This window comes from Branchiostoma belcheri, unplaced genomic scaffold (genome assembly GCF_001625305.1).
Source record: "Branchiostoma belcheri isolate BF01 breed outbred unplaced genomic scaffold, Haploidv18h27 scaffold41, whole genome shotgun sequence".
Lineage (NCBI taxonomy): Eukaryota > Metazoa > Chordata > Leptocardii > Amphioxiformes > Branchiostomatidae > Branchiostoma > Branchiostoma belcheri.
The window spans coordinates 1,979,862-1,994,689 of NW_017804032.1; positions in this window are offsets into that span (position 1 = coordinate 1,979,862).

Genomic DNA, 14,828 nt, shown 5'->3' on the forward strand with positions numbered 1-14,828 from the left:
AATGGTGTCGATTTGGCAGAAAATTAAGTTAGCTAGAATATTACAACATGGGGACACTTTCTGACTACAAAAGACCAGGAGTTTGCTGTATGAAATACTGACCTAGAAATAGACCAAATCATGTTTCTATAGATGACTGATCCAGTTGGTTTCACGGAACATATCAAGACACCAAACTCACAATCTGTAAATTTAAATAGAGAACTAGTCACATGGATATAGTCTCACTGTTTAAACTTAAATGGTCATTAAGAAATATGTGCAAAATTGTAATCACTGCATATTCGTCAATGTCTTATAATGTTACAAGTCAGCTATGTACTTTGAACGTCATGAAAAACAATAAAGTTTTTTTAAGACACCAGACTCTGTTAGCGGTATTATAAAAGATAGATGCAAAACGGATTTTTAAGATGCCATAAATACTAATCTAATCAAATATTACTCATTCTCTTACTGTTAACTTTAAGTTTGTTTGAGGCCGCAAGTTCTACCATTGTGTAACAGTCTGCTCGTGTAATATACAAACGACAATAAATACGGCTCATGTTTTAATGTAAAAACTATTAACGTACAGACAGACATACATTATGTAAGACAGCAGCGTCTACTGCTGGTAATCATTACTGTCCATGAGACAGTGAGGATTATTAAGTGATGTACATTAGGGTAATAATTAATGGTTACATTGGCACGTTCTTGAATAATGTATATGCATAAGAGGGTAATTGGAGAAATTTAAAAGCGTTGTCTAAGATGAGACTGCAACACCTAATTTTGACACACTTCATTTAAACTTGAAAACTATGAGTGGCATGCATTCAAACTATTATATACTGCTTAACAACCATTATAACTTCCTTAAATGGAATTATGAAAGCCGGAATTGTACATTATTCCACTACAATGTATTAATATTATTAGTACTGAACGTTGCAAAGTTTAGTCTATTATCTGTACTTACATAAGGCCTGTAAAAATTAAGTCACTCATTAATGATATCCAGTCCTATCATTTTACTAAAGCATTAAAATAACCACCTTTCTCCAGTAATGGATAAAAATAATAACATGTCCTTGCGCATGAAGGTTACAAGATGACTTGCCGTATAACTATTCCAAACTTCAAAGTCATCCGATTATTCGCAGCACCCTGACAATGTCACACCTATCACACAAGGACGCAGACATCTGTCTGACACGGGCAAATTTTACAAAGCGGGAATAATTCCCACCCGCCACGGTGACTAAGAACTTGATCCGAGTTTATGACGTTTGGCAACTTCATCAGTAACAGTCCTGACCCGGGTGGAATCCCTGAAAATTACATTTGGTACGTGCAATATCGGAGATGAAAAGTGCTGCCATCAATCTTACCGAGGTGAATGTTCTCGGGAACACCGGTGCGTTGGGGGTTCACCATGTTCAAGGTTAGGCCACATCAAATAATATTTATGGATGACGTCCACGTGCGCATTGATTTTGGCCTGTTCCCAGAAAAAAACAAGAAATTCTGCTTCCTCTAACCGCAAATCGTAAAATTAATGTGAAACCCGTAACACGAAATATGAGCATAAGAAACAGGACAGGACGACAACTGCTGTTCCACTGATTTAGTGCTGTTTTCATGACGAATGAAAGACTTGTTGGTTGTTACACCGTGTTCTCTCATTCCATTTGTGTCCTAATATTTGTCGTCCCTTAGTATACAGTAGACAAATCTAGACATCTTGTTTTTTCCGGCCCTTCTTGTTTTTTTCGCGCTCTCGCATTAGATTTACGGTCTCCAGAGGACGTCATCCATAAAAATTACTTGGTGTGGCCTTACACATACGTCAAGTACGGTTATGTTATCAGCGCCAATTATAATTTCTAAACCACCATTTTCGTGGTTGACTTCTTAGGTTATATGATGGAAGAACGAACACCTGCGTCTTCTTCGTTGATGACACCAATGAGATGGTTAGGGCGTTTCTCTGATAGATTATTGGCTGTACAGAACAAGGTCAGAGACTCGTATAATACGAGCTCTGAGCCACGCATTACAGAAAAAAATGCTTCTTTCTTATTCTCCCCTTGATGTTGGTGTTAAATTAATTTAGCCCCCAGGTAGTAATAGTACTTAATTTCCATCCCTAAAGACCATACATAAGTGATGCAAAAAATGTTTAAAGCATGTGGTAAATTATGTAAAATGAGAATATTAGTAATGGCCTTAATCTAAAAGTCCAGAGATGCAACAAATAGTGTAACAGTCACTGCATGTATTATTGTTATATGAAAAAAGCAACCGATGGCTTAGTATAAATCTATATACTAACGTTATACTCTTTCAAGCAGCTGCAAAATGTTAAACTAAGGCTTGAATAACAAGCGATTATGTTTCAAAGTTAAATCAGGATTGGCAGAAAAAAATGCATTTTGTCAGGATAGAATAACAAATTGGCAATCAGCTAATTAAATAAGTATTGTTTGCGTGCACACATCGCCACTAGCATGATAACTAGACACTAACCTTACACCTCGATGCCATGCCATGTTTGAGGAAGGTCGTCTTACGTAACACCCCGAAAACTGTTTACCGACCAAATAGACGAAACCTACGCCGCAATTTTCCCCGGGAATGGAGCTTTAGTGTTGGATTGCTACCATCTAGTGCGTAAACGATGAGCTTCACGAGTCTGGGAGCTGAAAATTAACGTTCAGGATAGCGACAAAACCGCCGGTTACATGCCGTAAGGCCGACTATTTCGGGCAATCCTTTAAAGCTTAAGCAAACATTAGGACGTGATCGGTTAGCAAATTTGCACATTCTCCCCCAATAACTTGTCCTCGGAGGTAAAAAGTTAGGCCATTCTCTCTACCAATCAGAAGTTTGACCCAAAGTTTGGGTTACCTAAATAGATGGTGACAATAATCGCAAGAGCAATGCTTACCACATACTTCCCGTGCATGCTATGAACCTCGCTCAAGGCTTGTCGGAAACACCTTATTTGCAGTAGAGTAGACTCGGGGTACAAGACAAATGTCGTCCTTGCCTGCACGTTTACATCACTGTCTGACTGAAAGAGGTGCCTACGATGAATGCCGCCACTGTTTCTGACCGGAGCTGGCCCAGGCTGGAGCCGGGCCCTGAATCATAACTCATCTGACGGGGCCTGTTTAAAGAGGACAGCCTATTTAGTAGAGCGGGACCCATGACCGTAGTCGATATCACATTCGGCCAGCTAAGTGGACCTCTTTGTTCCCTGTTTGACAGGACGACAGTTCAATAAAGCGGTATTGAACAAGAGAAGACTAATATGAACCTGGCCTTGGCTGATAAAATAATATCGATGGGTGGACGCAAATGTACCATGTTCACATCTTCCGTTTATTACATTTGCCTAATACGGGATGTGCAGGTACGGAAGCTATTTTCACTTGTTCATTCTTCCGTACATTCAATTTCATCCGAATAAGCTGCCTAATGGGACATAACATGGCTTAGTCCGTGTCGGTGCATTAGGCATTGCCAGCGCTTTTCCCTAGTGACAAATGTGTCCATACCTATGTGTGAGTGATAATGCTTTCTATCAGCGTTATAACCGCATTTTTCTTTTCGAAAAATCAATTTGTTTTGATCGCATGGAACATCAAGATCATGAGACGTACATTTTCAGTTTCATAGCAGCAGTCATGCTGGTACGATTCGCAAAGATCAATGATCAGCTTCGCCAAAAGTAACCTCATGAAAATGTGGAGTTTTATATTGATGTGGTTAAGAGAACCTATACTTAACTTGTCCGCTTTAACGCTTTACCATTTTTTTTATTCCAACATGTAATTAATCACCAGACGTGGTGACGACACACTCAAGTTTTTTCAACTTATATTAATGCCGCCACCAACACAGGGGACAAATACATGACAGGACAATACTCATTTACACCTGAGCTAAGTGAGAAAAGTCGTGTAAAGTGCCTTTCCCAAGGGCACAAGATCGTTGGCATGTCAGGACTCGAACCCGGGACTCTGAGTTCCGAGTCGCGCACTCTGCCGCTACGCCAAACGACCCCACGACCAGTTAGACAATGATGTGGTCTTGTAGATATTTCCTTGCGTGGCTACCATTATTGTAACGCGCCAAGCCAAACTTGTAGTCATTTGACAAGCGGTCGTTCTAACAACATTTGATGCTAAGTTGACGTTTATATAAAAGTTATGAAGGGACCGGCCTTCGAAACAGGGGATCAGAGTACGGTAAATTGGTTTTCTAGAGAAATGAAATTGCTGCCGAATACGTTTTAATGTACACGGAGTCAATAATAAGAACGAGAGGTCATATTCAGGAGGTCACATTTTCGACAAACTGCCAATAAAAGTAAGTGATTTGCCATTCGCTCATCGGGCATTATAAATAACCTTCGCAATGTCGTTTGTACATGATAATGTTGAACTCATTGGCACAGTTTAAAGTTAAGTGCAGAGCCTTTATTTAGATCTAATCTAATTGTATCTAATTTGTCCCTAATATGTCTGCTTTGTATTGTTTGTTTGTGTACAATTCTGTGTTATTTCTATGCAGTATTATATCTCTGCTAATTATTTTCTGTTCAATAGCGGGGCTTATATAACTGTAATTAAGTTGAGTGCGTCGTCATCGCAGTCTTGTATTTTCTTTGATGTGCTTCAATAAATAGAATAAAAACATGCAGAACCTTTTTTCCAGCAATATCCAAGTCTCTTTTGCATTGTCTTTCTGCGTGATGTCTCAGACAACCCGGATATGTATGCATTGAACATCCAATCCCCAATGCGATAAACCAATCGCACAAAACTATTAATACTAATCGGCTTAGAGAAAACTTGCCAACAAGGTAATTACAGATAAAAGGTCCCTTGAGGATCTATCCTTCTTTATTGCATTCATGCGCATATTCTAGATGAATGACTCTTGTTCCGTATGTTGAAGGTACAGACACAAGACAGTGTCATAAACAATCCGGTTCAATATGTCTGATTCCTAATTTCCCGTTTGTCCCATTAAGAGAATAGTGTCGTCAAGTTTTGACGGCTCTGAGGTGCCAAAGTTATTATAACGTGCTCATATCTCAAACTGCGTCGGTTATTGGATTATATTCAATCAATTAGCTTGGTCATTAATCATGAAAAAACCTTGAGTCTGAAAATAAGCCACGATTTCGGGTCGCCGTTTGTCATACATGTACAGGAGTCTAAATCCGCCCTACTATGAAATTGCAACATTATGTAACCCAACACCAGTTACCGTGGTGAGAGAGCGTCTGGTTCAGGTCATGCATTGACCAGGTGAGAGGTCAATGTTTGGAACGAAAGAAGAGACAGAGCAAAAACAAATCCATCTATGTGTAGATCTATTGAATGCTATCTATCTGTCTGTCTATGGGGCTATTAGTAATATTTCATCATCGCAAATTCAATTATGGATGTCTGTTTGAGATTAGTTAAAAATATGTTGATTGAACGAAGTTCCACATACCTAAACTTTAAAAACAAAACTTCCAGAAATTCACTTTCATCAAAACATCTCCGTTAATGCATGACCCTCGTATTCACTAGACCAGCGTGAACGTCACTGAATCAAGCGAAAAATATTGCAAGAAGCAAAAGCACTATCCCGTATGACAGAGGTAAGTAAATCATGAACGCTATATGCAGCGCTAAGCGCAGTGTGTATTGATAGATTCCACACGTTGCTTGGATGCCTTAAATCATTAATTCTAATACGGCCTTGTAGGTCCATTATATGGTGCCCGTATTTCACATTTATTGACAGGTACATCATATTGCGACTGTATTCCGTAATGACATAAAGGCGTACATTTTACGTGATTCATTGTTATACAGATTAGATATTCTTTTCTTCCTGATCCGGCAGCTCATTTGAGGTAAAGGTAGAAGCAACGCTTCGGTACGTTTACATATGTCAAAGGCATTTGACATCTTTTGTCCACCTCACCCTGAACTCCAAAGTCCTACAGTTATCTTTTCAAAATTTCCTTGAAAAAAAAAACTGAGCCAGGTCATTGACTGTATAGGGTCGTACCGTATAAAGTCACAATTTACAGGTTGGTGCTGGGAAAATAGGTGGCAATATCATCCTTAAGAATACTGAATAATTGAACACTCAACATCATCTAAGAAAAGTTTCACCCCGTAAATAGTTTTGTTTAATTTCAACATCGAAAATGTAATCTATTTCTTTTTTACTTTTAACTTGGAGACCAAAATACTATCATGTTGTTGTAATTGTAATTTATCAAATTGCTGCAAATAGAATTGACACTTTAATTGATTACACCAGAAGTCTGTATGACTTATTCAAACCTGTACAGCACCCCTGCGTGGAAGTTATTGCTTTTCCAGTAGTTTTTGTGAGGGGGAATAAATGAACTCGTCCTAATACTCAATATAAATGTCAGTAAGGCTATTACGAGACATCAAACAAAATTATTTCACCGAAACTGCACCGGAATCACCATCTATATCCATGAACCTTGAACGGATTGTGGGGACCCGTGGAGAGTGGTAGATCATATTACATATCATATTCCCTCAGACTATTATATTACGTACTAACTATCAATGATACGGGGGCGGGGGCTGATATCGACTTCGAATAACCTTTGACCCATTGCTGACGTCACGCGCGCATGAAGTAGTATGTCCTGGGTGACTGTGTCTGATAGCCGAAGCTGAAGAACAGTTTAAAAGTTCCACAATGTAATTTACTAACTCAGATGCTACAACAATAAATGATCATGATGTTACTCTTTAAAGCAAAAAAGCATTTGCAAACCCATATTAGAAAGAAATCATGACCAGTAGTTTTAACGGAGTGTTCTTATCTTGACTTTGTTGGATTTTCCTGAATTGAAGCACATTCTAACTCCCCCCTCCCGAGTCGTGTGTCCGATGTTTAATTCAATTACCGCACACGCACTGCGTGTCACAGAACATGCCGCCGGACACAGACTGTTATTAACCGTTGTGCCCAGCGTGCCGTGAGACCTCCATCCTGCCAAGTTCACAGTTACTCTCCGGCGCAAATCAAAGTTGATTCATCCTCCCGACAGGTGGAAAATTACCAGTACCGAGGATAACAAGAAGTGATAGTGGCCCCTGTCCCCGCTCGCATCGATCCGACGACCTCTTCATCAGGAGAAACGGCCCTTAAAGCGGACCGGTCGGGATGGAGGAAGCCATTTACTGCTAATGACCAGGGCTCTAAGTGAATGCTGATTGCATGGGATATAACTCATGGACTCATACCACAGCGGTTAACGACAAAGTCATGAAAAAGTTCGACTTTTATATCCCAAGTAAAGGTTACTTTGAGGAGAGCAATTTAAGTCGTATTTAGGTGATATTAGTAGCGTATCTCTTCTATAAAGCCTGCAAAATGGTGATTAGAAGGCAATAGATCAGCACTTGATCAGTCAATTTGGAAGTTGCCAGTACTCAACTCAAGCTCACTGTGAGCACACCTAGTGAGTACATTTATCTCTGCTGTCTGCAGATATGCTGTAACAGTTATATAAATTCGCTTAACTACAGAATGAGTATCTAATGGACGCTTCAATATATGAGCTTTAGCTGTAGGCATATTCTAGGAAGTTTCTTCGCCTAACATTTCTAAATGTCGGTGATTTCAAGATGGTATCAACCAAACACACCAGTTCAAACCTGGTTAACCTAAACACAATAACAATGATTACATGATTGTAGAGTAGGCAATACGTACACTAACACTAATGAGAAAGAGAACTCATGAATGATACTATTGATACTAGTGGACGTGAACATGCACCAGTTTAATGGATTCCCCGACTTGTATCGGAAATCGAACGTTAATCTAAGGTCATGATGGGGAAGAACATGGCTTTTACTGTGTCCCAAAGGATATTGATAGGGTGTTAGAAACTAGGAAACGGATAGAGCAATCTAATTCAATCCCGAAAGTCCGCACACCGACCAAGATATAGCTACCGCTAATAACATACAACCGAGTTACTGATGAAGGTAAGTAATCTCATGTAGCCTCTACCAGGCTTCGGGAGACTGGAAAGAGTAGAAATCGGTCCAATAGAGAGATAACATGCCGGCAAAATGTACTCTCTAGCGGACCGACTCCCCTGGCACGTTATCTCTCTATTGGACCTATGTCTACTCTTTCCAGTCGCCTCCCAAAGCCTGGTAGAGGCTAAATCTCGGGTACATTTGACCTCTGCGTTCTTCTGGACTGAGATTTTCACAACTAGTCGAAGTGAGATAGTACCTAGAACATCCTCGTGGACATGAACGTTTTGGGGAAACTCGTTGCATGACCTTTGCATTTGCTGGCAGGTAAAATCGATTAGTTAGTCTTACAAGTACCGCACCAGAAGTTGTGGCCTGGATGACTTTTCAGCCGTATCAAGGCAAATGGATTTTTGAAATGCACAATTTCACAAAGAAACAGTATCTATTATATTGGTCATTGGTCATAAGCAAATTTGTTTTCAAATACGCATTTTCATAAGACATCATCGAAGCCTACTCACTTTTGTTAAATCTTTAAGATTAAAAAAAACAGGCAGAAAAGGATGTCTCCTATATACTTAGTAACATGGATTATGATTATGATTTAAAAAAATTAAGATCCACTGATACATGTACTTGTAAAATGTAACAACCATTTGCCGCACATACTTACAGTTACATTGAAGGGAAATTATCAGATAACACTAGCTAGAGATCCTTACCTTAGTTTCTGCCGGCGTTCTTGACTCCAGAATTGGACTGTAGACGCTCCTTCGCCTGGGGTCTACTGAGTGATGCTTTCCTCATCAGCGCGCAGTGGCAATGGATCTGCTTCTGCCACGTCCAATGTTTCAATACACACCATGCTAATTTTGCATCGACCAACCGTGGCTTTATTTATGTACCGTGTCGCTTCAAACAAATTGGAGCCAGGTGGTACCTAATAGGTAGACACCATCCCGATAATTAACAATGTAACGGTGGAGACGCCGCGCGTATGTCAAATGCGCCATGGTGGCCGCTGAAAAATTGCACCATCCCCTTTCGTAAAAAAAAGTCCCGAATGGGACGAAATAATCGACAAAGAAAGTGCATGTAATCTTGATCAGGTTACCATTTTTTTCATACTACTAGTTAAACCAGCAGATGCATTTTTGCTGGGTCTATTCACTTAAAAAGATTAAGTCTTGTAACATATAAATTCTGTACACTAGACGTGTGAAATGTGTTTAATGTGTATTGAGGCACCGTTGGCCAAGGCTTGTTGCCAAGGTTTGTAAACAAGCTTTTTGTGCTTTGTGTGAGCCTTAAATATGAAGGATGAGTGAAATTTAAGTCAGTTATCTACGTTCAATTTAGATGCTAAAATCTTATGGATCTCTTGTGGCCCTTGTTAATACCTATCTAAACATACATGTCACTATTGCCATTGGGTATGAAGTATTGTTGAAATACTTCATAAAAGGTTCCTCCGATGACCAGCCATGAGTCTCCCCGCACCAGGTCAGCCATATGTAGTATACGGTGTCTAAAATCTGCTAAACCGTTCTAAAACCCTTTGTCTCGACACGTCACACAGACTGTAGTCATTAGTCTGGTACATGCAGGACGGAGGCCCAATTACTTGCTGCGCCGAAGCGCAAAGATACGTACAAATTATCAGAAAATATGGTTCACCCTGTCATGATTTTCTGATACATTTTAAAGTTAGATACATATTTTTGAATAACATGCAACGCAATCATTCATGTGTTTTTGCTCGCGCCACTGTGACATAATGTTTCTGTCAGCCATGCTGACTTACTACTTCTTAAAGTTGTCAAATAGATATGCCAGTAACGCTATTGCGTGATATACACATAAGCATGTCTAGGTATGTTACGGATACAGACGACCGACAGGGCAGTTATGGTGTCACAAATAAGCAGAACGTCATTTGTGTGTGGGCTGTTGTTGTTGTTGTTTTCACTTCTTGGTGGGTTGATGTTTACATATATGTAACTGTGTCACTCAACCCTGATTGTCTGACGACAAACCATGTCTTGGTTCATGCCATAGACATTTCGGTATGCCATAGACATTTAGACATGCATTCCAGAAAACGGTGTAAATTGTGATCGATCTGATTTCCTATTTTAGATACCTTGTGCAGACTGTCAGCTCTAAAGCTAAAAGCTAAAACAAAAGATACGCAATTATCGCGATCAGCATTAGTCTAATCTGACGGTTCCTGTAATTAGCGTCAAGCGGGCTTAACGTGGTTTATCGGCTGAGCCAACAAAGCTATTTCCTAAAAATTTCCCTTTATCGCTATTCCGACCGGAATGTGCACAGAATTACATAAATTTATGCAACTTTGAATGGAAAACATGCCCCACACTGTCCTGTCTGGGCGGACATTTCCACACGACATCAACTGTAGGAAGGTGGTGACAAAAACGTCCCCGTACAGAAAGCGTATAATAATTAGCATTTCACAAAACAGGAGAAAATGGCAAGATTTGTCGTCTTGATGACCCTATTCATCACAGGGTATGGGGTCCGTGATTCTATGTTTTGTCCCAACTGTAACGCCGTTCATTCGCAGTGTTTTCCTAGTAACAGTAACCATTTTACGGAGGAATCTTATGGAGTTCTTCTCGTCCCACAATGTGTTATCTGCGACACTACTGTTTGGGGTACCAGGAAGAGAGACAAGATCCCGGTATGTCCAATGGCTAAAGGAGTGTCAACTTTGTGGCTTCGGAACTATCGTCTTGGCCACCTGTCTCCGTCTGATGCTACACATCTCAAGCATCTTGAAAATCTTCTAATCGAGCCTGGTAAGTCGCTAGTTTGTTTCATTTTGTATTTAGTCTTATTGCAAACTAGTACTAGATTTCAACATTTTCTTATTGACAGTCATTTTCCAACGGTTCTTTGCATGGAAACAGTCATGTCAAGGAAAAGGCTTAGGTTTGCAATCGTAGCAAAAAATACAATGTTGCTTTCTATTGTTACAGGAGACATTGCATACATTGAGAATGACACCTTCGCTCAGTTCGAATCGCTGCACAATCTGTCGCTGGTTCGAAACAGGCTTCGTCATCTAGAAAAGAGGTGGTTCATTCGCGTCCAGGGCCATCTCAACCTGGCCCACAATGAAATCCAGTCTATAGGAAACGAGGGAGTTCAACTTAGAGGGGCAAGATGTCTGATGCTTACAGCGTTACACCTACAGTGGAACAACCTGGGTATTATCATGCCAGGATACCTGAAACATCTCTGTAAGTTAAGAATGCTGGATCTACGTTATAACAGGATTACAACCATCCAGAAAGGTATGTGATACTGTCATCTTATCTTAGGCTTGGAAAAAATTGTCATTGTTGTGCTAGTTTACCTGATAAGGAAATAAATATTGTTAGAATAAGTACATTGTCTACAAATATCATAAGTCTAACAAGAATTCGGAGACATCAGATCTCCATAAAACATTTATAGATCTTGTGTAATCTCCTTTTACAATCCCATTCTTTATCATAGAAGGGAAACAACACCAGCTGTCAAGGAGGTCATGTAACGAAAAACACCTCCATTACATAAACTAATACTGACCTAATTAAGGTCTATGCAGAAATTCAAGCACGCACGCACGCACCCACCCACACACAAACACACACACACACACAGACCAAAGACAGTACCTCCATTTTTTCATTGAGGTAATAACGTTCTAATGGTATCGATCTTGTAATTTTACAGGCAGTTTTGACCAGCCCGGATTGTACGAAAGACCAAAGGTACAACTTCAACAAGGCTTCATCGGGTCAGTTTTCACCGTTCAAAACCCATTTTCACCCTTCAAAACTCAAATTTTCACCCTTCAAAACCCAATTTTCACCCTTCAAAACTCAAATTTTCACCCTTCAAAACCCAATTTTCATCGTTCAAAACTTTTTTTCACCCTTCAAAACTCTAATTTTCACCCTTCAAAACTTAAATTTTCATCGTTCAAAATTTTTTTTTCACCCTTCAAAACTAAAATTTTCATCGTTCAAAACTTTTTTTCACCCTTCAAAACTCAAATTTTCATCGTTCATCGACTCGTCCCCAGGATACTATGGTCGGCTCTTCCCAGTATGCTTTGCGCGGAGAAAACTCTCCTTCCCAGGGCAGTCAAGTACATCATACGTTATTCGCTGCAGTCTCGCCGTGCCCAGAACGTAATTTTATATTATACCGGACGCTGTGGAAGGAAAACATTTCCAACACGGTTCCAACCGCACCAAGGCACGATTTTCAACCGCGCCGAGGCAAAATTTTCAACCACGCCGATACAGCTGTAACGTTAGTGGACGATCCCTTACGTGTCAAAGGTTACGTCACCACATGCTGCTAGCAACGAAGGTGGAAAGGTATAGTACGATTTTTTGTTTGTGTTTTATTCCACAATAAACATCTGAATCACCGTAACTTTTGGCCATGTAGATTGTCGCACGAGCTTGTGTCTGAAACGGATGCAGACAGAGACGTCAGGCTGTTTTTGTAAGTTAGGATGGGGAGGGGGGGCCGGCGTTTCTAATCTAAGTACTTTGACTAAGTTAGTTAGAGTAGTTTTTCGTGTTTATAAATTATGTTGTGGACAGAGTCCGACAGACTGTTGTTGGTTTCTTGTAACCCCAAAATTTAATGCTCTATTGGTTTGGGAACTGCTTGTATTTGTTTTGAGTAGCGGACAGACGTATATATTTTCCGACATAGATTTAATTCCCAACTATTTTCCACTGACACAGTTTCTCCAAATTGTTACATAACTGTTTTGGCGCGATCACTAGCTAATCTTACCCATTGCATTCTAAAGTTGCAGCCTGCTTGTACTTCTGCAGACCCAAACTTGGTACACTTTCGTAGCCCACATTTTGTTGCTTATGCATAGAGCTCATTGTAATTCATTCATTATGTGTACAGACTGCCTCACCTTTCCTTGGCTTTTCTTATTCATTTCCACCCTGCTCTTTCTCACTTCCCATATTGTTGTGAACTACCCTACCTATAGTTACTTGGCCAGGGTGAGAAACCTCCTAGAACTTGTGAAATATTTGTCTGAAATAATCCCCTTTGTTTTCCTTTGCACATAATTTGCATTATACTGTATTTCTGGCTTGCAAATAAGTTTCTTTATGAGTTTATCGACTCAACAAAAAGTACAGGGACTTTTGAGTGGTCTTCTAACAAAGCTTAATATATGAAACAAGTTTTTATTCTTGTTCCAAACCTGTTCCTGTCTCTTTTTTTAGCTGTTCTTGTCAAAATTTTCCCAAATGTTTTATCGTTTATGCTGACAGTTGCATAATTTGTTATGATACGAGGTGTTCTGTTTGTGGAAAATTGGAATGGGGAGGGGGAGCATTTCTACTTTTACTCCAAGTTATTAATATAGTAGTTTTTTTGTCTGAATTATGTTTATTTGTTGTAATGTCAGGGGCTGTTGTTGGTTTCTTGTTGGTTTCTTGTACGCCAAAACTTACTGCCCTGTCAATTTTGCAACAACTAAAGTCTTGTTTTGAATATGTAACGGTCATGACAGTTGACATGTGTAATTAGGTCAATTAGTGTTCAGACCACATGGAAGGCGGAGCTTGCATAGATTAATCCTGGTAGGTAAGCCCCGATTGGCTAGCATTAGCAGCCAATCAGTGAGTAATCAGAGTTGAGGATGTAAGTTAACAATTCTGTTAGAGTTAGTTCGAGATTCAGAACTCCAGGTATGTGTACATATTTCCTGTAGCTCCATGTACATTGTACAGCTTGTAATATCTCAATTAGTATACTAGTATATCCTGTTATAAGAGGGCCTGCAAGGGGGGGTAGTGATTACGAATAACGCAAAATTTTCGCCGCTGATTACGATTTACGTTAAAGTCTCAGAGCTGATTATGACTTTACGATTTGCTCCTAATGTCCTATTACGAATTACGTTGATTTTTGCAGAGGCTGCCTACGAATTACGAAGTCTAAAAAGGCCTGATTACGCCTTACGAAAAAGGGCATGTATGCAGGCCCTCTTATAACCCATGTGAAACCATAGACCAGTATCGAGTTCACAGCACAAAAGAAACCTAGGTTCTTGTCTTTTCTCAGGTGGCCTAGTTACTATGGTAACTCTCTCTCTGTAATTCAGTGTTAAGCCATAATCCTTGTAAACTCTAGACCATATATACATAATACAATAATATATATTGTACTTGTCAGTATAGGAGTAAAGTAAGCATAGATCAAGAGACACGGCTCTGCAGAAGTACTTCAATGTTGGTTAGGCTTTATCTGTTTATGCTATACTAGTCTATAGTAAGCAATATAGATGCTAGATAACCAAACACCATCAGGCACTTCTATAATATGTTACAAGTGGGACAGATGTATATTTTCTGACATAAATTCCCAACTATTTGGTTCCATGAATCTTGCCATTTTTGCCTGCTACTTTTAGTAATAACTTGGGTCATTGAATTTGAGGTCAGAGTCTCCTTTTTCCTTGGCACTTGCTACATGCAAAGTTTTCCACTGGCATAGTTTCTCAAAGAATTGCATAGCTGTTTGGCGTGATCACTGGCACATAATTTTCCGTAGATAATTTTGCTAATCTTGCCCATTACAACCTGGTTGTACTTCTGCAGACCCAAACTTGTTACACTTTTCGTAGCCCACATTTTGTTGCTTATGCATAGAGCTCATTGTAATTCATTCATTAATGTGTACAGACTGCCTCACCTTTCCTTGGCTTTTCTTATTCATTTCCACCCT